The 24574-nt window shown below is 39.6% G+C and overlaps 1 protein-coding gene across 1 annotated transcript in view; it reads left to right on the forward strand.

The window, feature by feature from the left end:
- The window catches only part of LHFPL1 (LHFPL tetraspan subfamily member 1), an 85578-nt gene that overhangs the window by 1863 nt on the left and 59141 nt on the right, over positions 1 to 24574 (forward strand). The window contains exons 2-3 of the mRNA XM_054695600.1: positions 5773 to 5883; positions 16139 to 16305. The gene's annotated coding sequence lies outside the window, so the exon portion shown is untranslated. The remainder of the gene's footprint in view (positions 1 to 5772; positions 5884 to 16138; positions 16306 to 24574) is intronic.

Raw genomic sequence — 24574 nt, forward strand, 5'->3', positions numbered from 1 at the left:
GATTTGTCGGTTTCTCTGAAGCAAATAGATTTATACCTGTCATTCAGGTTAAAAAATAGAACTTTGCCATCCAGCTATTCTAATCACAACCTCTTTCCTCTCCTCAACATTAAACCCAGTTCTGACCTTTATGATAATTGTTGTTGCTTTTTGGAGTCTGTGGGTTTGGAGTGCGGGGTCCTTAGGTTCACTCTGGGGAAGGTTTCACCAGAGCTCCTGTTTCAGCGACACGCAGCGAATTTCCCAGGCGAGTTTCTCCACAAGACAGAGACGTTAGTTATATTTAAAGGGCAGGTTTACGAGGGAAGGGATAAAACCGTTAAAGACACTTGCACAGACACAAGCAGGCAGGAAGAGCTGCCCCAGAAGGGAGAGGTTTGCTGAGAGAGGCCTGCATGGTTGTAGGCAGGAGGCCTTAAGGAGAGCTACCTCGGCTGAGGGGAGAACCCCGGGCATGGTACAGGTCACTGGCAGGCAGGGAGGCTGCTGCCCTGCAGAGGAGAGAGTTGGTGAAAAGAGGCACCTGCATAGTCACAGGTGGGCAGTGGGAGTGCTGCCCTGAGCCTGTGCAGAGACTGCACTGATATAGTCTTCTGCTGTCTGGGAGGGGCTCACCTCCTTGTCAGTGTTGGGGTTAGTCACTGATTTTGGATAACTGCAGAATCAGAAGGGGACTGAGATTCCACAATGAACTCAATCTCCATATCTTTACCTTTGGGGTCTGTTGGGCTCAATCTCCATATCTTTACCCCTGGGCCTGTGCTCTAGACACTCCCTGCAGCAGTCTGATACCTGCTTGGGTCTTATGCTTTGTAATCTGGGCATTGGCGCCTGAGGATCTTGGTTTCCATAGCTGTGTCAATGGCCATGCGAATCCCTTCTACCCCCACCTCCAGCTCTTGGCATTTTGTGAGCCAGGTTTCTGGTCTTGTGCGTACCTCCTTTTCAGTTTTTCTATTCCTGGCCTCCATCAATAATCACTTCTTTATTTTCTCTATAAATTTTTCACCCAAATAGTCATTTCTGAGCACGAGTTTAGTTATGCTTCACCCTCCCTCTTTTAATCTGGAGATTATCCTCTCTCTCTTTTTATTTGTTGAAAAAAATGGAGTCGTTTGTTTTCTAGAGTAACCCAAGGTCTTGATTTTATTTGGTGACATCTTCTGTTGCAGTTAAAGATGCTGCTCTGTTTTGAATTTCCTAAAAATCGATATTTGGTTTTATAGGCTAGACCAGATTTGGGTTTGTTTATTCATTTATTTGGCTTCATAGATGCTGATGTGTTCTGTTTGAAGGTGCATGGCATTTGGTTACCTCTCTTTTCTGTGATGTTAGCTGCCATTAACACATCACTCTTTAGGTTGATGATGTCTCTGTAGACATTTCGCTTGTTAGAAACTCATTCATTAAAATAAGGAGTGACTTTTGGGAACAATTTTCCCTAAGTTCTCACATGTTGATAAATTTGTTTGTGGTCTTTCCGTTTGAAAATCAGATGAGTTAGAATGTTTGCCTCACGTTTTTGTTTCTTGAGGATACTAAACCTGCTAATACATATTCTGCTGGCATAATGATTTGTCATCAGAATCTGGTGATAAGCTGATTTTCTCTCTTCTATGAGTGATTTTGGTCCTTTCAACTTTCCTCCTAATAATTTTCCCAACAAATTTACTAGAATATGTTTCTGCATTGGTTGCTTTGGCTCAATCAATTTCCTTTTAAAATATGCAGTTTTAAATCCTACTTCAAGGACATTTTCCTGAATTGTAATTTTTAGAAATTTTTGTAGCTTTCCTTTGATTTTCTTCTTTGATGATTGAGAGCCTATGAAAAGTGAAACAATTTTGAACAGCTGCTGGAGAGGGCATCAACATAGGAATGAATAAAGAATTGCCAATCAGTATTTAAGGCTGAGCTGAAATTAAATGATGTGCATTTGTAGAGGAGCCAACTTTCTATTGCAAAACTCAACAAATTTAAACAGAGAGATATTGGTGGCAGGGCAGATAGCATGGAAAGGCAAAGGATGGAGGGACTCTAGAATGCTTGGATGCTGAAGTATAGTTGAAGTGGTTGCCAACATATTAATTGTACAAATAAGTAGAAAATACATGCAGGTATTTCTGGGACAGTTTCAATTTTTTACTATTTCATTTTAAAAAAAGATGTAAATGTACGATTAAATATGATTTCATTGCATTTATTTGTGAGAATGTTCATAATACATTAGTAAACCAGAAAAGAAAATCTTGATAAACCATCTGGTCCAATTTTGGGTTTGAAAGTGATATTTCATATCTCAAGTCATTAGCCAGGCCATAAAAGTACTTACAAATAGATTTTTGTTATACAGAAATAATGACAATGAAAACAGAACCCAGAGTGAAACCCTTTAATTGGAAATTCCTCTTTATCAGTCACATTGGCAGGTTTCATTCAGATGTCTCAATAACATTACTTCTGCTAAACTTTAGCAAAAAAATTTCTAGCTAAATTGAAAGCACCACCCACTTAGAAAATGAGTAAAGTTGATCTTTGTTCGCAAATTTCCTTTCAGAAGTGAGAATTCTTCAGTTTCAGAGTATTTTCTACCTTTTTATACTCAACTTAAAGTGATACTATTTTAATTTAAATTTTCAAATTAAAATAAAATTTAATGTTAAAAAGTATATCTTTTTTTTAATGGCAGCATACCTTCCCATTTTCTTTTTTTTAAAATAATAAATTTTATTTTTATATTCCCCATACAATTGCAAACCCCCATTCTGACCCCAATCCCTCCCCTCCCGCCCCCCACCCCCCAAAAAGTGTCTCGGGTTCATAGTTTTTTGTTGATTTTGATTTTCAAAAAGTATATCGTTTTATAGATCTCTCTTTACATCACAGAAGTGGTAAACGTGCCCTTCAGGGAAGTCTACTTTTCTTTCTTTTGTTTGCAGTATTTCTCTTGTCACATCTGACACCACTGGTTGATTGGCTTTCTTTACCACTTTGCTCCCAGGTCTTCTTAAACAGGCAACGTAACAAGTTAACATGCTGATGATCCTAGGCAAGCTGTTTATGTCCATGTGGTCTTGTCTTGAGCAGCAGAGGAGGGAGGAGGAAGCTAAATACACATCAAATCCTATTCATACATGTGAAGGCATTCCACAGTCAATGTTCAAAACTCATGAAGTTTTTATTACTTCTAGCCACGCCTTCCTGTTATTACAAAGTCATTCTTCCTTCTTAATCCCCTTCCTTGCATCTGTCTAATCAATAGCCATTTATTGCTTGCCTTGATGGTGAAATGGAATTGGAATGCACTGGGGTCAGCCAAAAAGCATCTTAATGTGACTTTCTTAACTAATTTGCTCAGCTTGCAGCCCTTGCAACAATCTCCATCTAAAGGATCTCAACCAATTTCCATCCCTATCTGTCTTTAAGATGTATTTTGCTGCTACTGTCCATAGATGCTTTGGGACGCTGATGTTTTCACCAGGAACACTAATGCCTAAACCCTTTTTGGGGCCAAGACAGCATTACAGAGGCAGAATCCTTCCCTGTGACAATGCCACCGATACCTGCACTTAACACACTGCATCAAAGGTAGTACCTCTATTACTGTCAAAGCTGTTGGACACTGATGCTGCTGATTCTTTAGCTTTCAATATTCTGTGGAGATTTACTTTGTTTACCGAAGCTTCCTTGCTCAAGGATTCACTTAGTTCTCTGAGGCTTGGCCTAAAATACAATCTAATAGACACCATGCTATACTTAAAGTCTACCTCCCCTCTGTCTTCAAACACTGGTCTACTTCCATTAAATCAAATGCGTTCATCTTGAGTCTTCCCATAAGATTCTTTCTTAGAACAATCCTTAGATCCTAGTATGATATTTCCTGCAGCCCCACCACTTATCCTGATAATGCTCAAGCTGTGCCTGGAGTCCCTGTTATCTTTTTCCCCTCCTCATTACTCCCAGTAAAAATTCTGTTGTCTTAATTGTCTATTCCCATCCAATAATCAATCTGTATAATTGACACTCTCTGAAGTAAGATCTTACATAATACTGAGGCACTGAGGACAGAGAAAGGGAGAGTCATCCTGTTCTTATGTCCGAGTTCCTGTAACCTGCTGCTGCCTTGTTGCCCCTGTCCCTGTCTGGCGACTCAGGGCCCAGCAGGGAGTTGCTTTTCAGTGTGTGTTTGGGATATGGCAATCTTTATTGCTTCTATTTGGCAGTTGAGACATAGGTATGTTTTTGTGAGATTTCTTATGGTTGCATCTTGGAAACACATCCCATACCATTTCCTTCCTAGAGTCATGAGACCTTGATATGCATATTGCCAAGAATCAGGATGCTGGCTTTTATTTGTGTTAGTCACATACTTCCTTCTTTCCATGTCTCCTATCTCTTAGTCCAGGGCAATATCTAATCTGTGGGGTAAAAGCCCAATCTCCTCATCTTTCACTGCCCCTATCAATTTAATTCAATATACTTTTTCCATATAGCTCAGCTGAGGTGGGGGTGGGGCGAGGATCACAGCAGCAATTTAAATATGTGTTAGAAAGCTTTTGAGTGGGTGTCTAGCAGCTGCTTGATACTTTTTTTAGAATGTGTATGTGTGGAGAGGTAGTTCACTCTTACTATCTTCAGCTTTGGAATTTTTTAAACTGAAATTATGACAAAAATGGTCTGATTTGAAAGTCTTTCTATCATCACCTTTAAATGTCAATCTTCTGTCTTAGGAGAATCAAAGTGAATGTAATTTGCCAACTCTTACCTGTTGTCTTAGGAATATTTTTCTTCCAAGGTTGGGGAGGACCCACTTTAGCATTCTGAAATACAGGCACACTTAATATAATCTGGTATGGACAGTACTATGGGACTATCTCAAGGAGAAAATAAAATAAGGGAGAATTTTAGTTACTGAATAATAGGACAGATCAAGGCTATGTGCTTAAGTATCTTTCATTGATATGGTTACCAGAGATGAAATAAGTCAGTTGTTGACACACAATTCCAGGGGTGAAAACAATAGCTCATGTAGCTTAAGGAAGACCTTGGGATCTTGCTAGGTCAAGAAAGGCAGGAGATTAGCACTATGAATAATATAATGCAAAGGGTATCTTTGAGGGCGCCAGTTGCTATTAAGGCCTACCTTGCTTATTAATGGACTGTATTATTAGAAAAAGTCTTATTTAATCTTTGGAATGCCACAGAGCACGAAGATCATAGGAAACATGGGAATTGAATGATTTGAAATAAGTGGTGCAGCCCTTCTCAATAAGATCTAAAGACTGGTGTGTGTGTGTGTGCACATGTGAATTCTTTTCAAGTTTTCTAAGACGATAGGGATATCTGAAAAAACACTCAGAAAAAGAGACAGTTTGAAGAGGTCTATTTTCTCCAATGTATGATGATGATCACAATTCTTTTTTATTATTATTTTTTCTTTGTAGACTTTCTTTTTCTCTAGCATCACCCAAAACTAATTGTCACCCAGGGTAAAGACTCCCGAAACCCATGTCTACATGTACTCTTCATGATAGTGCCCCACAGCCTTTGGGCTCATTTGGCTGATTTCCCTTTGGACAGCTTACTCCTAAGTTTTTGGAGCAAGACTAGACAAAGCAACATCCTAGTGCTTCACAGGAGCCCTTTAGATACCATTCAACTGGTAAGTTTCACATCAAGACTGGTTTTAGGTGCTATCCATGATCTACTGGTCGTAGCACTCAGGGGAATGACAAGGCCTTATTGATTTTTTTTAATTGTGCTTGTTCACAGATGCTGGACTCTGGACAGTGGGACGTGATGGATTGTAATCCACATGAATATACTAAACATGGTAAAGAAGACACCAGAGATAACTTCAGTTGAAATCTTTTAACTATACAGGTCTTTTTTTTTTTTTTTTAAGATTTATTTATTTATTTATTTATACAAGCACTGGGTACAGTCAGAAGCATGGGAGGGTGAGAGAATTTACCAGAGCCAGAGCGGGGGAACAGGCAGAGTGATGAAATGCACTGCTGAGGGGAGCAGTAGGTGCAGCAGAAGAGGTCTGTCATGCCATGTGGGACCCTCACCAGTTGCCGGGAATCAAACCAGTGCTGCAGAGGCTGTGGGCAGCTTCGTAGCCCAGCACTCAACCACTGCGCCACCAGGGGAGGCCCACTATACAGGTCTTGATAGGCCTGTTAGGTGATTTTATAATGTATTCAACAAAATCTAGTTGAATTGCATCTTCCTGTATGTGATGAGTTAGTCTAGATTTTTGTATTCTGGGTACCCATGACACTTTCTGTGATGATGAACTAAAACACTTCCCATGATTTGGAGATAGATTAGGTGGTAATGTATACACAGAAGTGCTTTTCATAAAATCCCAAAAGACAGATATGTTCTAATCTTTAGGATAAGTTTACTATAGCAGGGTAAAGATCAGTGCTCATTAGTGCATTGGAATCCTAAAGGCAAATATATGCATTCAATGGGTGATGTGGGGAGTGCTGCTGTGAATATTGTCTATTATAGAATTACCAAGTTGGGAGGGTTGTCTTTTGATATATGTGTGTAATTTGTAGCTTAGTATTTTTATATATTTTAGGTTAAAACCAGGGTCTTTCTAGTTTTAGGCACTTTCCCTTCTTATACAGCCATATAATGCAATAATTGTTTTCAAAATCATTTAATCTGAACATTTTTCCAATTTATCCCGGATCACACATGAATATTTCCTGTGGTCTATACTGGTGACAAAAGACTAGATAATAAAATGTGTAGTGGATTCTGGGTGCATTGCTTTTGCCTGGGAAATGTTTTCTATGGGCGTGTAGGTACCTAAATTAAGCTATTGCTGTGGTCACATTTAGTTCTTATGATTGATTATGATTCTGATAGTCTGACTTTTGTGAGTGCACTTCTAGAGTAACATTTTTGTCTCCTAATGTTTAACTGTAACTTTTGAAATAGAATCATGAAAAACTTGAGGTGGTAGCAATTAAATCTCAGAGGTAGTTTAGGGGGTTCATGAGTTTACATTAGGCTGCAGCATGTTATTATCCCTCAACCTGGGACAATGGAATGTGTAGAAAATAGGAGGTGATGGTACTAATTATACATTTTTGAGAAGATATTCACTTAATTTTAATGTACTGTTTAATGATTTTAAAAATTATTTTTATTGATGAAGAACCATTGTTTACATCTTTGTTAATATTTTGACAATGTAGGATTTCTCCCCTCAGGTGAGGCTATCGTAGCTCTCCCACCATTGAAGCACTTAAGTTGACTTACCTTTGGGGAGATTCATCTTATTAGAACTTTAAATTTCAAGCAAAATATTGAATTGATGAAAGGACTGCATTTTACAAAGAAGTGAAATTCTGAAGCATCATATAGCTGGCAATGTGTATGCTTCACACACACACACACACACACACACACACACACACATATAAACTGTGGTAAGTCTGAACAACATAGTTATGCATAATTGGAAATTGGAGATAGAAAGGTGACTTTGGACTTGAGTTTGTTTTCTCAGTTGAGTGACACAAAAGTGGCTTCACTAGAGACCCTGGAATTTTGCTCCTTCGAGCTTCCTGAAAAAAATCTAATGATGTTTTCCAGAGGAACATCAGTCAGTTAGAGTCAAAGGCTACAGAGAAGTCTTAAAAAATTGCAGCACAAGTAGTCATTGGTTACAGAGGCTCCAATCTGGGAGGCCACATCACTTCAGGTGTTGCTAGAAAACAGGCAAGTCTACCAAGGCAAATAAATCTAGTAAATTACTTTTTAAAATACTTTGCCATAGCATATTCAACCTGGAATCATTTATAGTGGTGGCATGCTTCATTTCCTAGAACTTTATGGCTGTTATTTGTTCTGAAGGGCAGATACTAGGAACAAAATACAGATTAACAAAAGGAGTTCAGTGCAGGTCTGGGGTGACCCATAGGTGGAAAAAAATTAAACACACATTTAACCAGAAGAAGTGAAATGGGACTCCAGGAGAGAGTCAACAAAGATACTGGAACAAGGTTGCAACACACACGACCATTAGTGAGTCAACATTAAACCCTCAAATGATGCATGTCGGGTGCTTGGTCTAATTAGCTAAAAGAGATCATTCTTTATTAAACAATAGAAATTCTTTCCGGTCACCACAAAAAAAGAGGAAAAGAAAAATAAGCTTCCACATGGATACCTCCCAGTCACATATGGTTTCCTGTCAGTAAATAGTTCACTGAGGCGCCACGGTACTTTTCCACTTAAATTGAGATCTTCATTCGGCAGCCTAGGAGTACAAAGTCTGCCCAAGCGTGTGAACACTGCCAATTTTTGTAGCCAACTGGGTAATAAGACAGACTTTAGAGAGGGAGTCTTTGGCCTCTCAGGACCCACAGTGGATTGATCATTTTGGCTGATTCTATGATGTAATTACTGCCCAAACTGAAGAAATGAACAAGCTAAACAAAAAGCAAAACAAAACTGTATAAACAAATAGAAAGACAATGTAGTCAACAATGGCAAAGAGGGCCCCCCTGGTGGTGCAAGGGGTTAAGTCTCAGTGCTATCAAGCTATCATCAGCTACTGAGGTCTGAGTTTGATCCCTGGCCAGGGAGCTAACCCACATGGCACAGCAGACCTTTCCTGTCTCCCCGCTGCTCCCCTCAGCAGTGCATTTCAGTAGATCTGCCTGCTCCCTGCTCTGTCTCTGGTGAATCCTCTCAACCCCCCACACCTCTGGCCTGCACCCCAGTTCTTGTATGCATAAATAAATAAATTTTTTTGAGTCTAGGAAAGAGCTTGCCCAGCACCTTCACTCTGTTGCCTCCTGTCCTCTTGTTTCTATGTGGATGAAAATGCTCTGAAGTTAAACAGTGGTGACTTTTGCACAGTCTTGTGACTAAATTTGTTGACTGATACACTTTAAAGGGATGAGTTTTATGGCAGATGTATTTCATCTCAAGAATGTAGCAAGGAACAAACTTCATGACTCTGAGCTGGGTTATACAACACATAAGTCACTAGTGCAAGGTGCTGTGCTGTAAGTTTAGAATACATAGCAAATATCAAATTAGCTATATTATTTCATGCATACATTTTAGTATTTGATTACATGTTGAAATAATATTTGGACTATTGCTTTAAATAAATATATTATTGAAATTAGCTCACCTTTTCAAATGTGGGTGCTGGAAAATTTAAACTTACATATGTGGGTTGTATTTTTTACTCACATTGTACACATGGTATTTTTACAGGACAGTGCTTTCTTAGATGAAAGTCACCACAGTTTTCATTGACACCTGGATAATTAACACTGGACATTATATTTTAAGTGGCTCATGGAAGCTAACCTGTGGATTCAGTCAGGAATGTTGATTTTAGCAGAAGAGGGTGGCAACAAGGAAAGGCGTGAATGGAAATAATGCAGGTTTCTAATGATAAAAATGCACAGGGCCTAGAACACAAAATTTTTGTGTATTACTTTCTTAGCTAGAGTCAAATTTGGGAAGCCAACATTACTAGGACTAAAATATTTATGGTTAAATAATATGTAGTGATTGGTGAGAAAATCTCCAAAACTCATGTAGGCATGGTATGCTTCCCCGATCTATGGTATACTATGTTTTATTGAAAGGAACCAATTCCTTCCTCTCATTGAAGTAAAGAGGGAAAGAATTGAAATGATGGTTACCACACTGAATTATTTCAGCACCTTTTGCCTCCATGTGATTAACTTCTTATAAAGTTTGCTGAGGAAATAGTTTTTATTTCTTCTATGGTAAGTAGGTAAAATGTAGGTGTATAAAAGCTGTTGAAGGGAAGCTTCAAGGGGCCTACCCCTGAGCTAGTGAACATTGTTATTTAAAGAGGACAAAACATGGTGCTGGAAAAACTGGGCCGCCTCATGCAAAAAAAAAAAAAAAAAAAAAAAGAAGCTTGATTGCTACCTCACACCACATACAAAAATCAACTCAAAATGGATTAAAGAACGAGACATAAGACCTGAAACCAAAAAATGTATAGATGAAAATGTAGGCGAAACACTACATGACATACACCTCGGTAACATCTTTGAAGACACATTACCCAAAGTAAAGATAGTAAAGGGAAGGATAAACAGCTGGGACTACCTCAAATTAAAGAGCTTCTTTACAACAAGAGACATTAACCAAAACAAAGAGAAACCCCACTGATTGAGAGAAAATTTTTGCACACAATACTAATGATAAAGGACTGATCACAAAGAGCTAGAGCTGACGAAACTCAAAAAAAAAAAAAAAAAAAACCAAAACACAACAAAAACAAAGTAAACAACCCAGTCAAAAAATGGGCAGAAGAGCTAAAAAGACACTTCTCCAAAGAGGAAATGCAAATGGCTAACAGACATGAAAAAATGTTCAACATCCCTCATAATCAGGAAAATGCAAATCAAAACCAAAGTGAGAGACCACCTTACACCAGTGAGAATGGCACATATTAAAAAAAACTAGCAACAACAAATGTTGGTGAAGATGTGGGGAAAAAGGAACTCTCCCACACAGCTGGTGGGAATGAAAACTGGTCCAACCACAATGGAAAGCTGTGTGCAGTTTCCTCAAACTGCTCAAAATGGAGCTTCCATATGATCCAACGATTTCACTACTAGGAATCTACCCAAAAGACACAAAAAAATTAATTCAAAAGGACACCTGCACCCCTATGATTATTGCAGCACTATTTACAATAGCTAAGCTATGGAAACAACCCAAATGCCCAAAAATAGATGACTGGATCAAGAAGATATGGTACGTATACACAATGGAATATTACTCAGCAATCAAAAAAAAGGTAAACTCATGCCATTTGCAGCAACATGGATGGAGCTGGATGGGATCATGCTCAGTGGAAAAAGCCAGAAAGAAAAAGAAAATTACCGGATGCTTTCACTCTTAGGAGGAATGTAGAGGATCTAAATAAGAGATCAGTAAAAAAAGGTAATTATAAAAAAATAAATATCAAAATCAACAGGCAACTATAAACCAGAGACATTCTACAGGGGAGAAAGAAGGGAGTAGCATCAAAACAGGGGTGGGAAGAGCAAAAGGGACTATGGTGATGGTACGCTGGTAAATTGGTGGTGGGAATTTCATGGGGACTATAACCAAGATGAGAAAGCATATATTGTACAAAAATGAAGAATGATGTAAAAATATATAAAATAAAAATAAAAACATGAAAAAAAGAGGACAAAATAGGCAGATGTTAGCACACCTCCAGCCTTTCAGAACCCATAGCACATCACTTGGCAGACCACATGATTGAATGGACTGTTTATAAACTAGAAGTAAACAAAAATACATTAAAAACCTTTTTTTTTTAAGCTGTAATTTAAATATTACACCTGGGTTTACCTTGGTTGATGACCTAAGATTGATTGTTTAAATAAAAGGAGAAAACAAAAGTAAACTCCAAAGACTTAATAAAGGAAAAGAAAGCTTTAAAATATCAAAAGAAAAAGGTCTTTTTCGTGGACAATAATAACACCAGAGGCCATGATGCTTATGGGTGGGTCTGGGATGCATAACAGATGATTTATAGATCCAGAAACTATTGGTGGGCGTGGGTAGAAAAGAAAAAGGTGAGGCAAAAACCTCACTTTTCATGACTAGAAAACCAAAATGCCAACAGCAAGCTTCCAGGTAAGAGGCTCCACAAGTTTGACTCACAGTTTGGGAAGCAGTGGTCTCAGATGAAAACATTTAAGGCTGCAAAATTTGAAACCACCTGGAAAATGAATGCTTCCTGTTCTCACAAGTTAATTCAAAGTTACATTATTTTCAAAAGATAGGAATTACTTCCAGTAAAGGAAGAAAACAAGAAAAATGTCAAGGGGTCTGCAGTAGGGCACCACCCTGGTCATTTATACTCCCAAAGGGAGAGTCTTCTCAGCTTAACCCAGATGGTCAACATATCTTGCTGTTGTAGGGTATCTCTAAAAAGACAAGCTGAAACAAAAATCAATAATTCATTTAAAAATAACACAAATATTGGGCCTCCCCTGGTGGCACAGCGGTTGAGCGCTGGGTTGAGAAGCTGCCCACAGCCTCTGCAGCGCCGGTTCCATCCCCAGCCACCGGCGAGTGTCCCACATGGTGCGACAGACCTCTCCTGCCATGCCCACTGCTCCCCTCAGCAGTGTATTTCGTCAGTCTGTCTGTTCTGTTCCCTGCTCTGGCTCTGGTGAATTCTCTCACCCTCCCACACTTGTGACTCTACCCAGTGCTTGTATAAATAAATAATATTTAAAAAAATATATAACACAAATACCAGGTTGAAGAATCGCCACACAGCTTTCCGTAGTGGTTGGACCAGTTTGCACTCCCACCAGCAGTGCAGGAGAGTTAGGAAAAAGATTAATTATAATAAAGTAAAAATCTAAATCAACAAGCAACTATAAACCAGAGACACAATACAGGGGGCAAGAGGGATTAGGATGAAAACAAGGGGGGGTGGGAATTTTATGGGGACTGTAACCATGATAAAAATGCATACATTGTGCAAAAAAAGAAAAATGATGTAAAAATATATAAAATAAAAAAGAAATATAATAGTATACTGTAATAAAAGTTATGTGAATGCAGGAAAAAATAAAAATAACACAAATAAATTGACTTAATGAAAGTGGAACAAAGCAGGGAAGATGTATATGAAGTCTTGTGGATAGTCAAAGAGAGAGAGAAAGGAGCACTGTGAAAAGAGAATTTCAACTTTGGCTACAAAAGTGTGTTCCCCAATACACGGATTACAGCATGATTTTACTTTTCTGGATCTCTTGCCTCCAACTCAATTTTCATGTGTAGAATTCCAGCATATGGGTGTCTTATGTCTAATTAACAGTTTTCTACCTCTATTTATCATTTTCATAGACCTTATGCTGGCTAACACACTCAAAAAGCCTTTGACTTTTCCCTCAAATTAGGGTATTTGATAAGGAATTCCTGAATTATTAAAAAATAAATAACGCAAAAAAAAATGATGTGGATGGTTGGTAGTTATGACTTTAAAACTTACCAGTCATTTATATCGACATCTTAATGAGTCATTTTTGTTGAAGACAAGCTTATATTTTTTAAATGGTTTACTTTTGGTGGGCGGGAGGAGATGTTGAAATAACAACCTACTATTGAGAAAAGAAAGTAAGACTATCTCAAGAAAAGAAGTTCAACGTTGCCAGACCAAAATGCATACTATGCACTGATGTTTTAAGATAACAGAAAATAGTTTCCCAGTGAGTATATTTCTACAGAAGCAACGAGGAAAACATGAAGTTACAATGAAAAAAGCAATGAACCACCTCCCCCACATTCCTGGCACAGGCTCACATATATAACTCTATATGCATTTGAGAGACTTTTACAAATACCTTGAGGACACAGCTACATTGTGTGTATGTGAGTGTGTTTATTTTGAGAGAACGCTGGAAATGGAATCTAAGATAGCAAGAGAAAGAGGAAGAAGAGTAAGAGGTGGATGTTGGCTAGAGGTTTACTCTGGGGACAGTAAATTATTAATCATTTACAGAATTTTGAGACAATGGAGAGGGAGTCTCCATGCTGATGTGATGGCCCACCATGTTTTTACCTTGGCTGACTACAATATTAGGGGCTCTTGTCTAAAAAGAAGGAGAAAGCAAATACAGATTTCCCAAAGTGAAGACAATCAAAAAGAGTCCCTGTAATGGATAGTGCTTGAGAATCACCCCATTTTCCTTTAGTGTTCGGTTAGTTAACAGAAGACTTTTGGTTGACGTAGCTAAAGGAAGGAGATCTTTTGGGTTTATGAGGGATGTTGATTCCTGAGTGGAGGGCAAGAAAGAATGTCAGTCAAGAAACTTCTAATGAATGCAAAGAAGTTTTGGGGAAGACAATCTCCCTGAATAGGGGGTTCCAGTGGCTAGAACAAAGGTTGATGGAATGGTGAGTTCTGATTGCAAAAAGATGGTGTTGCCATGTTTTCTCTAGCTAACTGCAGAGGTATTGTCCTCCATAAAAAGATACTAATTATTTCCTCTTACCAAGAAAGGAAAACAAAACAAAAGTGCAAATCAAGTAAAACTGGAGGTGGCCACATCCAGCACTATCACTCATTGATTCTTTCATCTGACTACTTTAATTTCTGAAGACTGAGTTAGTATTTAGCTTTTTTTTTTCATAAGGGCCCATAAGGTGCAGTAGGCAAGCCCAAAAGGGACAAGGCTGCCCAGACGAAGGTTTACTTCCTTTTTTTTTTTTTTTAAAGATTTATTTATTTTATACAAGAACCGGGGTACAGGCCAGGTGTGTGGGAAGGTAAGAGGATTCACCAGAGACAGAGCAGGGAACAGAACAGGCAGACTGATGAAACACACTGCTGAGGGGAGCAGCGGGCGAGACAGGAGAGGTCTGCCTCGCCACGTGGGACCCTCGCCGGCCGGCCGGGATCAAACTGGTGCTGCAGAGGCTGCGGACAGCTTCATAGCACGGCACTCAACTGCCTGGGCCATCAGGGAAGGCCCTAAGGTTTATTTCTTTATGCTAAGCAGTTGCAGTCCTGCAGGGAACTCACACTGCAAAGGGTAAAAAAACAAACAAACAAACAAAAAAAACCATAGAAACAACTACAAAAAATAAAACAAGGTGCCCGCAAGGTGGCCTTGGCTAGTGTCTCAAAGAGCTGTTCACTGTTGGTACATGCCAACAGCTCACAAAAACCACAGCCTCTGCTTCTCCGGCACCACCTCCTGGTGCTATTGAGTCTGCTGCTGTCTGGTTTGGTGTCTGTCCCAGCCTTCAGACTGCTGCCGTGGGCTGTTGCACTGTCACCTGGTCTTCCATGAGTAGCCTTTGTTTGGCACTCTGGACACTGGACACTGTCCAGGGTGAAACAGCTGGCCACTTGTGGCCTTAGAAACTCTTTCCTTTTCCCCAATATCCTGTTTGTTGAATAAACCCTGCTGTTCTTAGATCCCGACCCCAAGTGCTCTTGCAATTGTGCATGCAGGTGAGAACCCACTGACAGTGACCTGTCCCTGTCCTTCACACTGTTGGCCCTGTTGTAGCACAGTTTTAAGCACTCTTTTACACTGTTTTAAGTATTCAACCACATTGAGCCCTCCCAACTGCTCATACTTAAAATTGCAAAGCCCAAGTTGTTCTGTAGGAGGGTTCCTTGGCCTAACCCCAGGGATAAAGTGTGCTGGTACTTAAAGATTAAAGAACACTGGTGAGAACAATTTTAAGTTTTTAGAACCTACAGCGGTTCACCTTGGCTGATGAGACAAAGGAGATATTTTTTAAACAAATAAAGAAAACAAATATTTCCAAGACTAAAAATATAGCAACAAAAATTGTCGGTTCCAGGAAACACACATGACAGCCATCGTTCCTTTGTGTGATGCCAAGAACCATGGAGCAAACTTGATGGTTTGAGTATTTCATATGGCAAGGCCTGAGGAATCTCTCAGGAGTACTGATTCCTGTGTGCATGTGTGTGTGTGTTTTGGGGGTGGGGGTGGTAGTGTAGTGGGAGTAAGAGGGAATTTAGCCAAGAAGCAAGAAGTTGGCAAGTCAAGATACAGAAGGCTTCCTAGGAAGGTTAAGTCTATTAGAGGATCCCCTGGCTAGACACAGGATAGGGTGACTCTCAGGCCCAGAATAAGTAGCTATTGGTGAGTAAGTTTCTTAATTTTTTTGATCTGTCTTGAATGTGTGCTTTGGCAAAGATGAAATAGTCATCCTCTATTAAATGACTTTCACTAAAAAAGGAGCAGAAAGAAAGTAATTGAACAATAGGAAAAAAACATTGCACTCTACTTAAAAACTCACTAAAATGGGGGTTTACTACACTGAAACCTACAAAGATGTTTTTATTTCCTGATTATGTGTTTTGTTTGTCTCTTGTGGCAAGCCTACCAATAGTTTATTCTCAGTGATGTAATGTTTTTTTGAGGGCTTTGTAAATTCCCAAGGGGAACTATGTATGCCCAAAGGACAAAAACAAATGACAGTATGAAAACTCAAGGTTCGGGTAGGGGTTGTGGGAAGCAGAGGCATATATACAAGTGGTTCAATAAACCTTACATTTTCTATAAACTTCACACATTGTATACTTTGACAGACACATTGAATTGCCAATTTTTGTGGAAATTGCGTGGAATAAGGGAACGAACACCTGGAGACTGGAATTTTCAAATCTCACAAAGGGGAAAATCAGGTTATATGCATCAAGGATCAGCTGTTCTTCTGGGAAATATGAAGAAAAGTTGATGCAAGTCATAGTTAAAGGTACAGTCCATCTGTGAGTATAAAAAAATTGATTGTCATCTCTTATTTTGAGCTAAAATGGAACCTCTGAAGGGGCAGCTGTTGCTTGGAGTTACAACCCACATTTTAATGGTTTCTAGCCAAGCTCAGGCCAGATGACCTTCAGGACAATTGGCCCATTAATCAGCAGATGCCTCATGATTATTTGATGTCATTCAGCTCTCTATTTTCACACAAAACTCTATTATTAGCCTTATTTTTATCAAAGAGCCACAGGCACTAAGCCAGCTCTGGACAACCTGAATATTTCATTTACAGGAGGATGTTGTTCTGCAAGTGAGGGAAGCCACTGAGAACTGAAGCTGGCGGTGGAGCAGAGAGATGAAAGTGGGCATGCATGTCACTGGTGGACTCCGAGCTGAAGCAGCTAGTTTTCCTGCTGCTACCCTGGCTGGTGACTGTTCTTCCCCAAAGGCAATGTTCATAGAGATCAGAGATCACTTGACAGAAGGACCCAGGAGCAGCCTGGGAACCCAGGTGATCAGATAAGGGCAACAAGTTTCCATCAGAAAGCTGGGTGTTACGTTAGTTCACAGGAACTGACTTTCAGAGAAGTTGATTGCAGATCTAGCAAGAATCTTCATTTTATACCGTCCCTTTTCTAGTCTCACAGAACAGACTTCAAAGACCTCCATTGGCCTTGACCACGCCAACTCTGGATAAGGTCACAGAACTCTCTTGGCAAAAGATGAGTTGAAGGAGGTTTAAAGGGTTGAGAGTCCTTTAAGCTCCATTCCATTTAAGTAGGAAGCAATATAAAAGGGCATTAGAAAAGGACTTGAGTTGTTGAAACACCACTTTACTTGTCCCAGGTGATTACATAGGAGCAGTGGAAAGTTTTGGAGACATGGCCTTGTGAATGTACAGGCAAGACTGATATTCCAGCGACCTCCTTCTCAGAGGGGGCCAGTCACATCCCTGGATAACCATAGGAATTACTCGTTAGTTCATTAAATTTACCGGAAAAATAAGAAAATATTTTAGTAGCACAAACTTAACTTATAAAAGCACACAAAACACCTTTTATCACTCCCAGAAGGAAGCACTGAATGGGCTGAAGGGAATCAGAATAATGTGGGGGATTAAAAGTGAAGAGGTACAGTGGACTATGGTAGAGGACAATGGAAATATGCTTTCGGGGGTGGGGACTAAGAGGGCACACAGTATGATGTGGTGTTTATGAGAAAGTTTAGAATGACAGAATCTGGGTACCGTTTCTTGCTCTCTAGGAAAACTTAGGCAAGGTTTTGACCCAACAGTGCATCAGTTTCCTCAGTTTTTGAGTTACCGATACAACTGTGCAGATTCCTCCTGGGATTGTTGGGCGGGTCAAGTTGGATAGCTTATTTAGATTCATTTAGCATAATGCCTTACACATAGCAAAGAATTAATAAAATGTGGCTCAGGATATTAGCCAAGGTAATTCTTGGACAACAGTTCTGGGGTACAGCTTTGGATGGCATGCAGGAAGACATTAAAACTTTGTGTCCTTAGAACAAACTTTCTGTATCCTCTGTCCATGAAGCCTTCGTGTGATGTTTCTTGAGTATTTATGGTAGGGCTTGGAGGCAAGTTTCCACTCTGAGTAGGACTAGGGAGGGTAATTGGACTAGCTCTGCTTTAGATGCAGTGACAAATATGCTCTTACTCCTTAAATTATTTAGGGTTATCTGTTCTTTGCTTTTAGAGGGCTACTTCTAAAAAGGAAAGGGAAGGCCTTGGGCCAAGCATAAAGAGGCCAAGGAAACCACTTGGTGTATCTAACTTTGTAAGACTTAGATCTTCATGGAGACTTAGGAGGAGGGTATCCTTGGACTTCCATATATACTTCTTCTATCCCTGTCCCTCTTGGTCACTATTTTTTTTTAAAGATTTATTTATTTATTTATCTATCTATCTATCTATCTATCTATCTATCTATCTATCTATCTATCTATTTATTTATTTATTTATTTATTTATTTATTTATACAAGCACTGCATACAGTCAGAAGCGCAGGAGGGTGAGAGAATTCACCAGAGCCAGAGCGGGGAGCAGAACAGGCAGACTGACAGTACACTGGTGAGGGGAGCAGTGGGCGCAGCCGGAGAGGTCTGCGTGCCATGTGTGACCCTCGAGGGCAGCCGGGGATCAAACTGGTGCTGCAAAGGCTGCGGGCAGCTTCGCAGCCCAGCGCTCAACCGCTGCGCCACCGGGGAGGCCCTCTCTTGGTCACTGTTCTTCCATCACATAGCTTGCCTCTTTTGAATAGCAGTTTATGGAGATAGACTACACATACCATTTCATTCATTCATTCATTCATATACCATTCATTCAACTATTTTTTTTTTTTTTTTTTTTGTGGTATTAAAGCAATAATTTGGATCTTTATTTTATTTATTTTTTTTTTTTTTGAATTTTAAATTTTATTTATTTTTTTTTTTTTATAAATTTTATTGTTATATTCCCCATACAATTGCAGCCCCCATTCTGACCCCAATCCCTCCCCTCCCGCCCCACCCCCCTAAAAGTGTCTCTGTTTCATAGTTTTTTGTTGATTTTGATTTTCACTTTCTTATAGTTATTCATTTTCCTGGTCCCTTATTTAAGTTTTCTAGATTCCTGCTATGAGTGAGACCATCTGGTATTTTTCTTTTTCTTTCTGGCTTATTTTGCTGAGCATGATCCCTTCCAGCGCCATCCATGTTGCTGCAAATTGCAAGTGTTTATCTTTTTTGAATGCTGAGTAATATTCCATGGTATATATGTACCACATCTTCTTGATCCAGTCATCTATTTTGGGCATTTGGGTTGTTTCCAAAGCTTAGCTATTGTAAACAGTGCTGCTATAAACATAGGGGTGCAGGTGTTCTTTGGAATTGATGTTTCTGTGTCCTTTGGGTAAATACCTAGGAGTGGAATTGCTGGATCATATGGAAGCTCTATGTTTAGTAGGTCCAGAAATCTCCACACAGCTCTCCACAGTGGTTGGACCAGTTTGCACTCCCACCAACAGTGCAGAAGAGTTCCTTTTTCTCCACACCCTCGCCAGCATTTGTTGTTGCTAGTTTTTTTAATATGTGCCATTCTCACTGGTGTAAGATGGTATCTCATGGTAGTTTTGATTTGCATTTCCCTGATGGCAAGTGATGTTGAACATTTTTTCATATGCCTGTTGGCCATTTGCATTTCCTCTTCAGAGAAGTTTCTTTTTAGCTCTTCTGCCCATTTTTTGACTGGATTATTTTCTTTGTTGTTGCTGAGTCTCATCAGCTCTTTGCAGATTTTTGTGATCAGTCCTTTATCATTAGTGTTGTGTGCAAAAATGTTCTCCCAGTTGGTGGGGTTTCTCTTTGTTTTTGTTATTGTCTCTTTTGCTGTGCAGAAGCTCTTTAATTTGATGTAGTCCCAGCTGTTTATCTTTGCTTTCACTATCACTGCTTTGGGTGATGTGTTTGTAAAGATGTCTTTGATGTGCAGATCACGTAGTGTTTCGCCTATATTTCCTTCTATATATTTTATGGTTTCAGGTCTTATGTCTAGTTCTTTAATCCATTTTGAGTTGATTTTTGTGTATGGTGTGAGGTAGTGGTCAAGCTTCATTCTTTTGCATGTAGCGACCCAGTTTTCCCAGCACCATTTATTGAACAAACTTTCTTTGCTCCAATGCATAGTCTTTGCTCCTTTGTCAAAGATTAGTTGACCATAAATCTGTGGGTTTATTTCTGGATTTTCTATTCGATTCCATTGGTCTGTATGTCTGTTCTTGTTCCAATACCATGCAGTTTTGATGATTATGGCTTTGTAGTATAGTTTGAAGTCTGGGAGTGTAATGCCTCCATTCCTTCTTTTTTTTCAGGAGAGCTTTGGCTATTCGGGTTTTTTGTGATTCCATATGAATTTCATCAATAATTGTTGTATTTCTTTGAAGAATGACATTGAAATTTTGATTGGAATAGCATTGAATCTGTATATTGCTTTTGGAAGGATGGCCATTTTAATAATGTTTATTCTTCCAATCCACGAGCAGGGGATGTCTCTCCATTTCTTTGTGTCTTCTTCTATTTCTTTTACAGTGTTTTATAGTTTTCTTTGTATAGGTCCTTTATCTCTTTTGTTAGATTTATTCCCAAATATTTGATTTTTTTTGTTTCAATAACAAAAGGGATGGTTTTTTTTATTTCTTCTTCTTCAGATTTATTGTTTGTGTATAGGAAGGCTACTGACTTTTGCATGTTGATTTTGTATCCTGCCACTTTACTGAACTGATTGATGAGTTGAATTAGCTTTTCTGTGGAGTTTTGGGGTTCTCTATGTATAATATCATATCGTCTGCAAATAGTGATAGTTTGACTTCTTCTTTTCCTATTTGGATTCCTTGGATGTCTTTCTCTTGTCTTATTGCCCTGGCTAGGACTTCCAGTATTATATTGAAAAGCAGTGGTGAGAGTGGACATCCTTGTCTTGTTCCAGATCTTAATGGAATTGCTTTCAGCTTTTCACCATTGAGAATGATGCTGGCTGTTGGCTTGTCATAGATGGCCTTTATGATGTTGAGGTATGTTCCTTGTATCCCAAGAATTTCAAGGGATTTTATCATGAATGGGTGTTGCACTTTGTCGAAAGCTTTCTCAGCATCTATTGATATTATCATATGGTTTTTATATTTCTTTTTGTTGATGTGTTGGATAACGTTGATTGATTTTCGGATGTTAAACCATCCTTGTGCCCCTGGAATGAATCCTACTTGGTCGTGTGAATTATCTTATGGATACATTGTTGGATTCTGATGGCTAAAATTTTATTGAGGATTTTTGCATCAGTGTTCATTAGGGAGATTGGCCTGTAGTTTTCCTTTTTAGTGTTGTCTTGTTCGGTTTTGGTATTAGTGTAATGTTGGCTTCATAGAACGTGTTTGGTATTGTCCCTTCCTTCTCATTTTTGGAAGAGTTTGTGAAGGATAGGCACTAATTCGTCTCTGAATGTTTGGTAGAAATTCATTTGTAAATCCATCAGGTCCTGGGCTTTTGTTTTTGGGGAGGTTTTTGATTACCATTTCAATTTCGCTAATTGTAATGGTCTGTTTAGGTGTTCTATTTCTTCTTTATCTAGCTTGGGTGATTGTAGAGTTGTAGGAATTTGTCCATCTCCTCTAGATTTATTAAACTATTTCCATATAACTGTTCATAGTAGTTACTGATTATTCTTTTGATTTCTGCTGTGTCCGTTGTGATTTCTCCTCTTTCATTGATGATCCTGTTTATTTGTGCTTTCTCCCTTTTTTCCTTTGTGAGCCTGGCTAGGGGTTTGTCTATTTTATTGATTTTTTCAAAGAACCAGCTCTGGTTTCATTGATCTTTTGGATTGTTTTTGTTTCATTTCATTTATTTCTGCTTTGTTTTATATTTCTTTTTTCTACTGGTTTTGGGGTTTTTTGTTGTTCTTTTTTTCTAGATCTTTGAGCTTCGAGATTAGGTTGTTTCTTTGAGTCTTTCTTGTTTCTTGATGTGAGCTTCTATTGCTATATATTCCTCTTATTACTGCTTTTGCTGCATCCCATACATTTAGGATATTGGTGTCCTCCTTGTCGTTCAATTCAAAAAATTTTTTTAATTTCTTCTTGATCTCCTCATTAGTCCAGTGGTCTTCCAGTAGTGTGGTTTTTAATCTCCATGAGGTAAAAGTTCCTTGCCTTCTTTTTATGGTTTAGTTCTAGTTTGATGCCTTCATGGTCAGAAAAGATGGTTGGTATGATTTCAATCTTGGTGTATCTGTTGATGTTTGTCTTGTGCCCCAGTATGTGATCGATCCTGGAGAATGATCCGTGTGCGCTTGAGAAAAATGTGTACTCCGTTTTTGGGGTTTTAGTGTTCTATAGATGTCTGTTAAGCCCAATTGCTCTAGGTCCTTATTTAGAGCTTTGGTTTCTTTACTTATTTTTTGTCTTGTTGATCTATCCATTGTTGATAGTGGTGTGTTGAAGTCTCCCACTACGTATGTGTTTTCTCTGATGTCTGTTTTCAGAGAAGACAACAGTTGTCTGATATATTTTGGTGCTCCTTCGTTTGGTGAGTATATGTTAATGAGTGTTATTTCTTCTTGAAGTATTGTCCCTTGATCATAATGTAGTGACCATTGGGGTCTCTTTTTATCTTTTGAGTTTGAAATCTGTTTTATCTGATATAAGTATAGCTGTTCCTGCTTTCTTTTTTGGCCCATTTGCTTGTAGGATTGTTTTCCATCCTTTGACTTTGAGCCTATTTTTATCTTTTGTAGCTAAATGTGTTTCCTGGAGACAGCAAAAGGTTGGGTTTGTTTCTTAATCCAGGCTGCAACTCTGTGTCTTTTTATTGAAGAGTTTAGTCCATTTACATTTAGAGTTAATATTGATATGTTAACATCTGTATTTGCCATTGTGTTTGTCTTTCCTTTGATTTTATTTATTTATTCTTTTAATAACTTTTTTTTTTTGGCCTTCTTTCATTGTTATTCGTCCCTCTGAGGTTCTGGCTTTAGGACTCCTTGTAGTATTTTTTGGAGTGGGGGTTAGTTGCAATGAAATTCCGGAGTTTCTGTTTGTCTGGGAAGTCCATATTCTTTCTTCAAAGAGGAAGGAGAGCTTTGAGGATAGAGTATTCTTGGTTGGCATCTGTTTCTTGGAGTCTGTTGACTATGTCCCTCCACTCTCTCCTTGCCCGTAGTGTTTCTTCGGAGAAGTCTGATGTCAGCCTGATTGGCTTTCCTTTGAATGTTATCTGTTTCTTCCCTCTTGCCAGCTTCATTATTTTTTCCTTGTCCTGATTCTTGGAGCTTTACTATTATGTGTCTTGCTGTATTTTTTTCGTCGTGGAAGTTTGGTGTTCTTCTTGCTTCTTGTATATCAATTTTCAGCTCCTTCTTCACATTTGGGAAGTTCTCTTCAATTATCTCTTTGAATATTTTCTCTGTCCTACTTCTCTCTCCTCTCCTTCTGGTATTCCTATAACTCTATATTTCCTTTCCTCATGGAGTCAGATAGTTCCCGAAGTCTTTCTTCATTCTTTTTCCTTCGTACTTCTCTTTCCTTTTCTGTTTTGGTTCTTTTTTTTCTGTGTCTTCAAGAGCACTTATTCGTTCTTCCATTTCATCATTCTGCTTTCATTGCTTTTCCCAGAATTCTTTAGTCTTCCACTAATTCTTTGATCTCCTGCATTTCTTTTACTTCCCTCTTTAGGGACTCAATTTCATTCTTCTGATCGTTGATTATTTTTCCCTTATCATTGTTTTCCTTTATGACTTCTGTCAGTTTTTTAATCACGGCAATTTTAAATTCTCTTTCTGGAAGGCTCAGAAGTTCTTCCAAGTTACTGTCGTTGCAATCTGGGGGCTGGTTTTCTTTTTGTGGTGTGCTTTTTCGGAGAGTTGCTAGGTTGCGTGTGGTTCTTCTCCTCCCCTACTGTCTGTTTTCTAATTTGCCGTATGCGTTGGGACACTGTGTTGTTGGGACTGGCCGGCATCTTGGGTGGGCTTCTCTTCTCCCCTCTGGTTCCTCCTGGAGTCATCTGTCAGTTTCAAGCAGTCTTTATTGGAGAAAGGTCCCTGTCCTAAAATGTCGATGTGGGGACAACACTCCCCTGTGCGCCTGGTCTGCCCCGGCGGTGGGTTCCTGCTCCCCCTCTGGGCTTGGACTGCAGGCCAGAGGGGGTCTGGCGTGGGCGAACTTCCCCCGCTCACTTCTGGCTCCTGAGGAAGCCTTCTGCAGGTAGTCTTTACTGAAGAAATGTCCCTGTTCTAAAATGGTGATGTGGGACACACTCCCTGCGCGTCCGGTGTCAGGCACACTCTTCTGCGTGCCTGGTCTGCCCTGGCTGTGGGTGCTCGCTCTCCCTGTGGGCTCAGACTACTTGTTCGGAAGGGGCCGGGTGTGGGCTAACTCCCCAGCTGACCACTAGTTCCTTCAGGAGCCTGTGCTGTCTACAAGTCGCTAGGTGGCGCCAAAGATCTCTCCTAGAGCCCTTGGGGAGCTGATTTTCCACGCCGTGGGACAGGGAGCAAAGCGGGATGGTAGGTACACCTCAACGGCTTTGGGTGCTGTGTCTGCCTTGTGCCCACCGTCGTGGGGAACCCACGCCCCTAATTTCGTGCCCCGGGTCTCAGTTCCAAAGCCCTCAGTTCCAGGACGCGGGCTGTAGCCCAGTTCAGTGGTGCGGGAAGGGCGCCTTTTGCACAGCTCCCGTGCCTGGGCGCCTGGTTCCTGCTTACTCAGGGAGGG

The sequence above is a fragment of the Talpa occidentalis genome, unplaced genomic scaffold (assembly GCF_014898055.3).
Source record: "Talpa occidentalis isolate TD23 unplaced genomic scaffold, MPIMG_talOcc4v2.1 talOcc4.15, whole genome shotgun sequence".
Lineage (NCBI taxonomy): Eukaryota > Metazoa > Chordata > Mammalia > Eulipotyphla > Talpidae > Talpa > Talpa occidentalis.